This window comes from Magnolia sinica, chromosome 6 (genome assembly GCF_029962835.1).
Source record: "Magnolia sinica isolate HGM2019 chromosome 6, MsV1, whole genome shotgun sequence".
NCBI lineage: Eukaryota > Viridiplantae > Streptophyta > Magnoliopsida > Magnoliales > Magnoliaceae > Magnolia > Magnolia sinica.
Genome location: NC_080578.1, coordinates 55,598,589 through 55,611,651, shown reverse-complemented (window position 1 = coordinate 55,611,651; position 13,063 = coordinate 55,598,589).

The window sequence follows — 13,063 nt, the reverse complement described above, 5'->3', positions numbered from 1 at the left end:
AGTATGAACAACACAAGTCAGAACGCATCAACTGAGCCGGCGACGCTGCACATCTAGGAGGAGAATCTGCCCGTGGCCTCTTGTCGAGAAATGGTGTACTCGAAAAGTCAGGTCGCGGTCTGGGAACCATAGGTGCTCGCATACGGGGCGACCTATCCCCGTCCTGCTCAGCTCGCAGGGACATGCTCACCAACTCGGCATAAGAAGAGATGCTGGCACAGCACATCTTCGATCAAATCTCAAGCCTCAACCCCTCAAAAAAATGCCGCATCCGCATCGGCTGGTCACCCAGGAGCAATGGAGCATACTGAACCAGCTCAGTAAAGCGGTTCTCATACTCTGTCACCGACATCCCTCCCTGACGGAGGCGAAGGAACTCACTCTCCTTCTTGTGTGGTAAGTGACCGAAAAATACTTCTCGTGGAAGCGAGCCTCAAATGCCTCCCATGTCCAAACAAAACCCTTCGCAACTGTGCGAAGAACACTGTCCCACCATAAACTGGCATCCTTTTCAAACATGAAGGAGGCAAGCTCGACCTGCTCAGCCTCAGAACAGTGAAGCGGCCTCAGCATCTTAGAGATGCGGTCAATCCAGTACTCGGCCTCCTCGGGTCTTTGAGAACCCGCAAATGTGGGAGGTCGTAAGCGTTGGAATGGCTCGAATGTGCCGCTAGCACTAGTGTTCCCAGATGGGTGCATAGGTGAAGCAGGTGGAGTCACCCCCATCGACTGAGAAAAGATGCCAGCCATGGAAGACAAAAACTGCTGTTGCTGCTGGATCTACTGCTACTGCATCAACAACATCATCTGCTCAAGCCTATCAGGAGCCGGAGCGGACGAAGATGCATAAGGCGTCGACGCAGATGCATGGTTCGGCTCAGGAACCAAAGGCATGACTGGAGGAGCCATGGGTGGTATCACGGGAGTCAGCCCAGCAGCGGGGCCAGTAGCTGGCTGAGAGTCCAGCCCAGCACCAAAATGAGATGGGCCTGACTGTGGATCTGTTTGACTATCGCCTAGGGGGAAAACCCCGGCAAGCGACTCGCCCAAAGAGAGACGGGCCGAAGTCTTCGAGCCCTTAGGAGGCATACCCTACATTCAATAGAGGATGTAACCTGTGAGATTCAACATCCACATAATCTACTCACATGGCATTTACATCACAACTTATGAAAAAATAACATGCATTTCATTTAACAAAATTGTCGCAATACAAGAAGTGTAGCATTACATGGATCGCGACAAAGAAAACATGTGAGCTAATACATCTTAAGCTTCAAACCATAAAATAACTTCAAAACTACTACGCCTATAATGGCTACACACAATAACAAACAACAAAACAGAACAAGGGACAACTACATCTGCAACTACTCGTGGGAATCAGGAGATGGAGGAGGGGCACCCTTATCCTACAGGTAACACAAGATAGACTTCAGAGTGCGAGGCACCTTCTTGAACTTATGTTTCACGAGGCCCCGAAGATCCATAATGTCTTACTATAGGACAACTTGACCCTCCTCAAGTAGCGCTATACGGGCATCCCTGGCGGCCTGAACTGAGCCCTGCTCTGGTGCCGCAGGAGGGGAACTCTCACTCGTGTCTTGGGCCTCCACTTCTTCCTCGTCCTGCTCTTCTTCTTCTTCTATTTCAGCTCCACCTTCTTCATTACTCTCTTCCTCATTGCTCTCAGTCTCATCCTCACTTTCCTCAAGTAAGGCTTGTCGTCGACGAGGCCCGATATCCATCTGATTAAGAGTCGTCACATTGATGTAACGGACAGGTACCGGCTTTTTCGCCCTGAGTCTGTAGCCAAACTCATGTGTAATCTTACATATCAGTCGGTCAAATGGGAGCGATTCGGTTCTCCTATTCGAATGAACGATAAGGGTAATCTGACGCAAGATGTACGTTGGCACACACAACTTCTCTCCTTGCCCCACCTGATACAGAAAATCTACCATCAGGCATATACACTCACTGCGGTTGCTCCACCTTGGATAAACATTGAATGTGCAGATGTGGTGAAGCAAGCGGAAGTCGTCCGTCATGCTGGTCGCTAAAAGGCTTTTGTTAGGCTGTCATTCAACCAGATGACCACAAAGGAACCGCGTGCGGCGATCCCTTTCACGCGCATTACTTAGATTCTTCTCACTTGCATGAACCTCGCCAAGCGGCACGTTCAGAAGTTGGGATATCAAAGCGACATTAATTGTGGCCTCCCGATCTCTTCTGCAAGGGATCTTGAATTGCAATGGCTCCAGCGAAGGTTCTAGAATGTGGGCATAGAAAGCTCGGACAGTACCCACATTGGCGCGGTATTCACCCTCGAATAGCGAACACCAACCGACCCCTTCCAGGCGCTCCAATAAGAGATATTCTCCAAATAGCCGCGGATCTACATGAGCTTCAAAAAGGACCCTACGGCCATCATAGATTCCATGAGATAGCTCCTCCAACAAAGTTCTTCCAACGGGAGACTGAGGATCGAGATCCCGCTTTGTCTGAAACTCTCGAGTGGCGGTTGAGCTCGCGGCTGCACCTCTCGGCCTCCGTGCACGGGTTGGGCGGCTAGGCCCGGCTTCATCAACGGGAGCTCTTTTCTTCCCCATGAAAGAGAGAATGGTGGAAATGGAAAATATAGCCATAATAAGCTTGAATAGGGCCATGGAAAATGAGAGAAAAGAGGGAAATGAAAGGAATGGTGAGGCTTCCACAAATTTGAGACTCAAAAGAAGGATATGAGTACTCAAATGGAAAGAAAAGAGAGGAAAAACAGCAATGGAGGTGTTTTCTGAGATGGGTAAAATAGGGATGCACGAAAATGGAAGAAGAAAGGGTTTGGGGAGGGATTTTTGTGGGGTTTTGAGAGAAATTTCAAGAAAAGGGAAGCTTGGAGGGTAGCTTTGTGAAGGAAGGAGGGTTTTGGGGGAGTTAAAACCATGCAACCGTGGAGGAATAGGCCACACTAGTCCCCACATGCGTCGGCCCGAGCCGGCCCACTGGGCAGCGAGGGCTCGCCGAACCGGCGAGGTCATCATCAGTCTCTGGACACTCCGGCAAGGAGTCACCATTTGGGCGAGGTCCTCCTACCCCCTAAGTCAGAAAATGATGTGGGTCCCACCCTGGGTCCCCCTATAAATGCCCCGATTGGGCCCTTAGTCCGATTCGACTCATCGGGTCACTTTGAATAGAATCTAATACATATTCACTTTTACCAGATTTTTAACAGCTGGAAAGGGATGATACATAGTCTAAACCCGTCAATGGACGGTCTAAAAGAGGTTTGGGGTCACTGTGTGTGCTCTAGAGTGTGCACGGACTCGATCTCAGCGATCGTTTTCAGTCAACTTTCTCCGATAAGAGCAACTGGATAACCTACACAAATTTTAGATTAATCTCACACCCTCCTATACTAAGGTGGCGTCAGCGTGTGTTGTGTGACCATAACCCAAGTCCGGTTTAATCCAAATCATGCTCTGATACCAACTTGTAACGCCCTGAAATTTGAGGGTCGAGCATAACTTGGCTCCCGAGTTTCAAAACATCACTTATGCAATATATGCAATGATGGATGTATGTTGTCTGTATGAGTGCATAAAACATGGAGTAGATTAAGCCAAACTGCAAACATAATCTAGGGATAGGTGAAATCTGCAAGCGGAAGACTGAAGAAATATATATGTATGTCTATATAAGTCCCTAAGATATGTATGCTCTGCTAGGTCATAATTACAAGTGTTTGTTTCAAAATATTAGTATCAAAATGAAATCATTCATTACAAAAAAAACCCAAAATCCCCGTAGCTCAGGGCACAACTCACATGAACTCGCCTGAGAACTGCATAAAAGAAAACGCGTCCTCGTCATCCTCGTACTCCTGCTCTGCCTCGGGGGTCGCATCATCATCTGTATCTAAGACAAAGTCTGGTTGGTGTTGAAACACCATCCCAGAATGTGGGAGTGAGTGATCAACTCAGTGGACCTATACAGTAAAAGTTAACATATTATCAAATCAATCAAGCAGTAATGATAAGGCAATACAATCAAAGACGTCCTAATTACTATTGTTAATGCAAGGATGTATGTAGAAATGATGCATGCTCTCGCCTGCATTCCCTCAGCATCTTCATCTTACGGTACGCATGACAACCTCCCGCAGTGCTCCACGATGCCAAAGCACATGCAATGTGGTGCATGAACATGATTACCAAGTTGTTATTAGTCCTTTTCATACAGCAGGATTGAGAAGCTAAGGTACCTTCCTCATATTAATTCCCAAATGGTGATCCATTCTATGGTCATTAGTCCTAGACAATCTCATACAATCATATGGTTCTAGGTCGCTGCAAAGGGCTTGTCACCAATCAATGCATACCTATCATACCTTAGTTACTACCATAAGGCTCGTTGCCTCAATGCAGTATCAAGGTATGCTCGAGGTCACTACAAAGGGCTCGTCACCAATCAATGTAGGCCGACAGCGCAAATATAGTGTCCCATACCACCATAATCGGCTCACGAGTCTGGTGTGCTCACTGGTCACTATGGGGAGGCTCGTCACCCCAGCATAGGCCGACAGCTCGACCACGATGTCCCATACCACTATGCCCGGCTCATAAGTCTTAGCAGATCAAGGTATAATGGTTAACGGGATTGCATTGGTAAGTTTGGTACCCTAGATTCAAACAATAGTGTCCATACATGGTGCACATCCACCGAGACAATCGGGTTACTTGACGAGCTCGACTTGCACGAGCACACATTGAGTTGAACGACAAAGAGTGCGCAAACACTCCATGTGGCCAAACCACTGCCGACAACCTAATACGACTCGGGTTCGTCAAACATGTCCTACGTGGCGAAAACATCCTCCACCACGAACTCAAGGTTTATTACCGATTCCCTAGACTATTTCATAGTCCCAAACACATTCAAGTATAACAGATATTCATACCAGCAATTAAGAACAGTAACGGGTCAACAATTCTAATCATACAGTATATGAACATTTGATGAATATCAACTTAATATGGATTTACACATAAGTAGTGCCTGAATTTAAACAACAAAGAATGTAAATTGCATGTAGGAATTCATACACATTAATAAGATAGTTGAGAATCTCTTCTCAACGCCCATAAATAGGATAATATATTACACACTTGATCATTCAGACATTTCTACAAACACTTAGACTACATATTCTAACATACATGATGTATGTTGGTGATAACACACATTTGGACAATTCCTTTCGCCAAGGAGTTGATACACATACAACTAGCACACATATACGACAATTAATTATGGCAAACACATGTTCATATTTCATACGTATACGATACTTTCTACCTATACATGGAATACACAAATCTCAATATAGCTCATATATATCAGGAACGCAATATAAACATCGCATTTGGCATGTGAAATTTCACCCACAACAATAATAAACCATTAATCGACATTGAAAGCCTTGAAAACCATAACTTATACGAATATAGTCTGCACCTTAAACCAGAAAGTGCGTAACAGATCTAATTTAGACGATAAATCTTCGTCAACGGCGACTAGATAACCTAAGGCATGAATAAAATGAGCTACATCAACACTTAGACTATTCTAAGCTCCAAAACAGACTAAGGTTTGACTGACTTACCCAAGAATGAACTTAGAATCGCCGGAATAATGATTCAGATGTGATGGTTTAGGGACACAGAATAACAAGGAAGGATCTCAAGATGATTCACCAACTTCTCTCTCACTCTCTCTCTCTCTTTTCCTCTCTCTCTCCTTGTAACGCCCTGAAATTCGAGGGTCGAGCATAACTCAGCTCCCGAGTTCCAAAACATCACTTATGCAACATATTTAATGATAGATGTATGTTGACTGTATTAGTGCATAAAACATGGAATAGATTAAGCCAAAGTGCAGATAAGTGAAGAAAGCAAGCGGAAGACTTAAAGAACTATATGTGTGTACATCTGCGAATCCCCGAAATACATACACATACCAGGTCATAATGTAAGTGTTGCTATCAAAATTAGAAGTATCGAATTACATCATTTAATTTCCAAAAGAAATCCCAGCATGCCGCGCATCAGAACAAGGCTCACTAGAACCCGTCTGAAAACTGCATAAAAGAGAAAGCAGCCTCATCATCCTTAATCTCTCGCTCTGCCTCAGAAGTCGCATTAACATCAGCAACATCAGCAGCTAAGACAGAGTCTGGTGGGTGTTTAACACTGCCCCAGAACATGGGAGTGAGTGATCAACTCAGTGGAACAATAAAGCACAAGTTAACATGTTATCAATTCAATCAAGTAGTAATGATAAAGCAGAATAATTAAACATGTCCTAAGTACTCTTGTTAATGCAAGGATTTATACAGAATGATGCGTGCCCTCACGCGTACACCCTCAGCGTCTTCATCTTACGTTACGCATGACATCGCCTCATAGTGCGCCACGTCTACAAAGCACATGCAAATGCGGTGCATGAACATGATTACCAAGTGGTTATTAGTTTTCATATAGTAGGATTGGGAAGCTAAGGTACCGTCCTCATATCACCATCCAAACAGTGGGTCGTCAGTCCTAGACATCTTATACAATCATATGGTTTTAGGTCGTTGCAAAGGGCTCGTTCCCAATCAATGCACGCCCATCATACCTTCGTTGCTACACTAAGGCTCGTCACCTCAATGCAGTATCCAGGTATGCTCGAGGTCACTACAAAGGGCTCGTTACCAATCAATGTAGGCCGACAGCACGAATATAGTATCCCATACCACCATAATCGGCTCACGAGTTTGGTTGCTCACTGGTCACTACGGGGAGCCTTGTCACCCCAGCGTAGGTCGACAGCTCGACCACGGTGTCCCATACCACCATGTCTGGCTCATAAGTCTTAACGGATCAAGGTACCATAGTTAATAGGATTTCATTGGTAAGTTGGGTACCCTAGATTCAAATAGTAGCGTCCATACATGGTGAACATACATCGGACAATCGGGTTACTTGACGAACTCGACTAGCACGAGCGCACGTTGGGTTGAACGACATAGAGTGCGCAAACACTCCACGTGGCCAAACCACTGCCGACAACTCTAATAAGTCTCGGGTTCGTCTAATCACGTCCTACATGGCAAAAGCAACCTCAGCCACGATCTTAAGGCCAATTACCGATTTCCTGGACTAATGAATAGTCCCACACACATTACACTACCAAAGATATTCGTATTGAATGTAGAATAGTAAAGGAACAACAACTCAAATCATGTGGTACACAAGCATTTGAAGAATGTCAACTTAACATGAATGTAAACATAAGTAATACTTGAATTTAAACAAGGAATGTAACTTACATGAAGGAAATCATACACACTAGTGGGAGAGTTGGGAATCGCTTCTCAATGCCCATACTAGGTTGGTACATCACACTTTAGATCATTCAGACATTTCTACAAACACTTAGAATACATAATACAACATACATGACGTATGTTGAAATACACACATTTGGACAATTCCTTTTACCAAGGAATTGTCGCACATACAATTAGGATAAGTACACGACAAATAATCATGGCAAACACAGGTTCATATTTTATACGCATACGGTATTTTATACATACACATAGAATACACAAATCTCAATATAACACATGCATATCAGGAACGCAAAATAAACATAACATTTGGCATGTGAAATCTCATCCATAGCAAGAATAAACCATTAACTGGCATTGAAAGCCTTGAAATCATAACCTATACACTTAAAGTCCGCACCTTAAGCCAGAAAAGAACACCGAACTAATTTCAGACGATATGTCTTCGTCAACGGCGACAAGATAACCTAAAACAAGAATAGAAATGAGCTACAACACACAAAGACTATTCTAAGCTCTAACACAGATTAGGGTTAGGTTAACTTACCCAAAGATGAACTTAGAATCGCCGGAATAACGATTTAAAAGTGAAGGTTTAAGGATGAAGAAGAACAGGAAAGAATCTATGATGATTCACCAACTTCTCTCTCACTTTCTCTCTCTTTTCCTCTCTCTTTCTTAGCTAGGGTTAGGAAATTCGTATGGAAAAGAGAGTTAGGGTTTTAAGGTCTATAAATAGGCCTAATATTGATGAAAATAACCCCAGGGCCAAGGTATACTTAGGGTATAACCAAAACCGGCCTCTCACGATCCAACGAAACACTTCTGGTGGGCCTATTACCACGAAAGGTCGGACTTAAGCTCACTGACCATGGATCTAAGTCAAGCTGAGTTTTCATACCGATCGGATCTTCAGATCAGCCGTGGCGGACCACACTCAAATCAACGGTCACCGAATCTCGATCAGGTCCACAAGCACAAGGACATGCCTGGACCACCTTCCCTGATCAGAGGGTGAAATTGGGTCAGAATACTTAAAATTGTCGCGCAAGCGACATGACTCAGATTTCATAAAATCTTATTTAAGTTTCTAACCGTTCTCACACTTTTCACTCTGAACTCAAACAAATCGACCCAGAACATCACATGGACTTGATTTTGGAGGTGATGGTCAAGCCCAACATAGTGACCGCAACAGCCTAAGATCACCGCTATCGGACTTTCGACGCGCGGTCTAGGTCTGATCCAGAACTTCCAAAAATTCCCAAGAACAACTGGATTTAGCGATGAATCCCAGATTTCAGAGTAACATAACGCTAACTAATCTACAGGTTTTGAGTCATGTAGATACAATTTAAAGTGATTGATGCAAATTTCACAAGCGATTGAGTATAGCGCTAATTACCCCAAAAAGCTACTGAGGAAAGATTAGCATAAAATTTTCAGGGTCATTACAATCTACCCCCCTTAAAGAAAATTTTGTCCTCGAAATTCATACCTTCTCATATTCCTCAAGGATCTGAGGGTAGCTCTTCCTGACCTCAGCTTTAGATTCCCAAGTAGCCTCTTCTTCACTATGATGCGTCCATAACACCTTCACAAGAGGGATAACCTTGCTATGCAATACCTACTCCTTCCTATCGAGAATACGCGTCGGTCGCAGTACATAAGTGGCATCCTCACTCAACTGCACCTGCTCTCAACTGATAATATGAGAAGGATCAGAAACATACTTCTTCAGCATAGAAACATGAAATACGTTATGCATGCCTGCAAGAGGTGTGGGCAAAGCAAGGCGGTATGCTACCGCTCCCACTCGATCCAAAACTTGAAATGGACCAATAAATCTCTGCGTCAGCTTCCCCTTCTTACCGAACTGCAGAACTCCCTTCATAAGAGAGACCTTCAGAAATACATGGTCTCCAACCTCAAACTCAAGTGGTCGACGCCTCGTATCAGCATAACTCTTCTGCCTACTCTGGGCTGTCAGGAGTCGACGTTGAATGATGTCAACTTTCTCTGAAGTCACCTGCACCAATTCTGGGCCAAACAAACTACGCTCGCCAACTTCTGCCCAGCAATGCATGCTCTGCACGAGCGACCATACAACGCCTCATAGGGAGCCATGCCGATACTCGCCTGGAAACTGTTATTATAGCGAACTCTGCATACTGAAGACAATCATCCCAACTGTTCTTGAAATCCAAAACACAAGCTCGTAACATGTCTTCTAGGACCTGATTCACGCATTCCATCTGCCCATCTGTTTGCGGATGAAACGCGGTGCTGAACTTCAGTTTCACACCCATCGCTTCCTGAATATGAGTCCAGAAGATAGATGTGAAACGCGTGTCTCTATCAGACACAATCTCCAGGGGAACTCCATGTAGACGTACTATCTCCTTGATATACAGCCTAGCTAACTCGTCTGCAGAGTTTGTGACTCTGATAGGTAAGAAATGAGCCGACTTCGTCAATCGGTCGACGATCACCCAAATAGAGTCATATCCTTTCCTCGTTCTCGGCAACCCAGAAATAAAATCCATAGAGATGAAGTCCCACTTCCATTCTGCTATGGGTATGGGCTGCAGCAACCCAGGAGGTCGGCGATGCTCTGCCTTGACCTGCTGGCACGAGAGACAACGAGAAACAAACTCAGGAATATGGACCTTCATATTGTCCCACCAATAAGATCTCCTCATATCCTGATACATCTTCGTGCTACCTGGATGCATCGCAAGCTTAGAACTATGGGCTAACTCGAGAACCTCCCATCTCAAGTCAGGGATGTCAGGAACACATAACCGGCCACGAAAACGTAAGCCCCCATCTGAACTAACACTCCAGTCGGAGTTCTCATCAGTACCAACCTGCTTTCTCATCTTCACCAAAAGCTCATCATCTGCCTGAGCTGCAATGATCTTCTCATCGATAAGGGGCTGTACACGAACGTGTGCGATAACCTCATACAGTTCAACCACCGTAAGCTTCTGCTCAAAATCTCACACAAACTCCAACATATCCCACTCTGCTACCATCAGCGGAGCCACAAACTCAATAGCCTTCTTGCGACTCAACGCATCTGCCACAAGGTTCGCCTTGCCCGGATGGTAAGAAACATCGAACTTAAAGTCCTTCAATGTTTCCATCCATCAGCGCTGCCTTATATTTAAATCATGCTGCGTGAAAATATACTTAAGGCTCTTATGGTTGCAAAAGAGCTCGAACTCCTCACCATAGAGGTAATGTCTCCAGAGCTTTAATGCGAAAATGACAGCTGCTAACTCCAGGTCGTGCGTAGGGTAATTCTCTTCGTGTTTCCTCAACTAGTGCGAAGCATAAGCAATCACCCTGTCCTTCTGCATAAGGACACAACTCAGGCCAACGCGAGAGGCGTCAGTATATATAATATACTTAACCCCTTGCTCTGACAATCTAGCACAGGGGCGGACGTCAACTTGTCCTTCAGCTCCTGAAAAGCTAACTCCGCCTTCTCATTCCAAGAAAACTTCAAATCTTTCTGTGTCAGCTGCGACAACAGTCTGGAAATCTTTAAAAAGTCTTGAATGAAGCGTCGATAATAGCCTGCAAGACCCAAAAAACTCCTTACCTCAGTAACTGAACCAGGCTGCTTCCAGTCCTGCACTGCAGCTACCTTGGCAAGATCGACAGCTATCCCTTCCTTGGACACCACATGTCCCAGGAACTTGACTTCTTTTTTCCAGAAATCACAGTTCTTGAACTGCGTAAAAAGCTGATTCTTCCTAAGAGTATCCAAAACTGCTCTTAAGTGCTCCTCGTGTTCTTCCTGGCTCGCAGAATAAATCAAGATGTCAACGATAAAAACAATGACGAATCGGAACAAGAATGGCCGAAACACCCTGTTCATTAGATCCATGAACACGGCCGGTGCGTTCGTAAGACCGAACGACATCACAAGGAACTCATAGTGACCGAAGCTAGTCCTGAAAGCGGTCTTCTGCACGTCCCAATCCTTGACGCGCAACTGATGATACCCAGACTGCAGATCAACCTTCAAAAAGTACCGTACCCCCTTCAATTGATCAAATAGATCATCAATCCGGGGCAAAGGGTATTTATTCTTCACAGTTACCAAATTCAGCCCGCGATAATCAATACATAATTGCAAGGAACCATCCTTCTTCTTCACAAACAAAACAGGTGCTCCCCAAGGAGACACATTAGGCCGAATAAAACCCAAATTCAGTAAACCATCCATCTGCTTCCTCAACTCCTCCATTTCACTCGGAGGCATACGATAGGTGGGTAAAGAAATGGGCGCTGCACCAGGCATGAGATCGATAGCAAAATCAATCTCACGCTAAGGAGGTAGTCTAGGAATCGACTCAAACACATCTTTAAACTCCCGAACTACCGGCGTGCTAACAAATGCCAATTCAGCCATACAACACAACTCCAAAGAAAAACAACATGCATTCCATTAAATAAAATTATCGTAATACAAGTAGTGCAGCATTACATGAATCACGACTAGGAAAGCATGTGAACTACAACATCTAACACTTCAAACAACCACCAACAACTACAAACAACCTCCAACTATAAAGCCAACAACGACTACACAGAAAAAGAAACAACAAACAAAGTAAAGGACGACTACAACGACAACTACTCGTCAAAATTAGGAGATGGAGGCGGGGCACCCTTATCCTACAAGCAACACAGGATAGACTTCAAAGTTCGAGTCACCTTCTCAAACTTATGCTTTACAAGGCCTTGAAGATCCATAATATCTTGGCGTAGAACAGCCTGCCCTTCTTCAAGCTGAGCAATACGGGCATCCCTGGCAATCTGATCTGCGCTCTGCTCTGGTGCCACAGGAGGAGAGCTCTCACTCGTATCCTGTGCCTTTACCTCTTCCTCGTCCTGCTCTATTTCTTCCTCAATCTCAGCATCACCTTCAACATAACTCTCTTCATCATCACTCTCTGAGGCTTGTCAACCAGAACCAATCTCCATCTGCTTAAGGGTCATCAGGTTAATATGACGAACAGGAACAGGCTTCTCTGCTCCAAGCTTATAGCCAAACTCATGTGCAAGCTTACAAATGAGGCAGCCAAAAGGAAGCGATTCGGTCCTCCTAGTCGAACGAGCGATGAGAATAATCTGGCATAGGATGTACGTCGGCACACACAACTTCGCTTCTTGCCCCACCTGATACAGAAAATCTACCATCAGGCATGTACACTCACAGCGGTTGCTCCACCTTGGATATACATTGAACGTACACATGTGGTGAAGCAAACGAAAGTCGTCCGTCATGTTGGTAGCCAGAAGACTCCTATTAGGCTGCCATTCGACCAGATAACCACACAAGAACCGGGTGTGACGGTCTCTCTCACACATACTGTTCAAATTCTTCTCGCTGGCATGCACCTCACCAAGTGGCACATTCAGGAGTCGGGATATCAAAGTGATGTTGACCGTAGCTTCCCGACCACTACCACAAGGAATCTTGAACTACAGAGGCTCCAACGAAGGATCACGAATATTGGCATAAAAAGCTCGAACAGTACTTGCATTCGTGGGATACTCGCCCTCAAACAAGGGACACCAACCAGCCCCTTCCAGGCGCTCTAACAACAGAAACTCGCCATACAGCCGTGGATCAATATGAGCCTCAAAAAG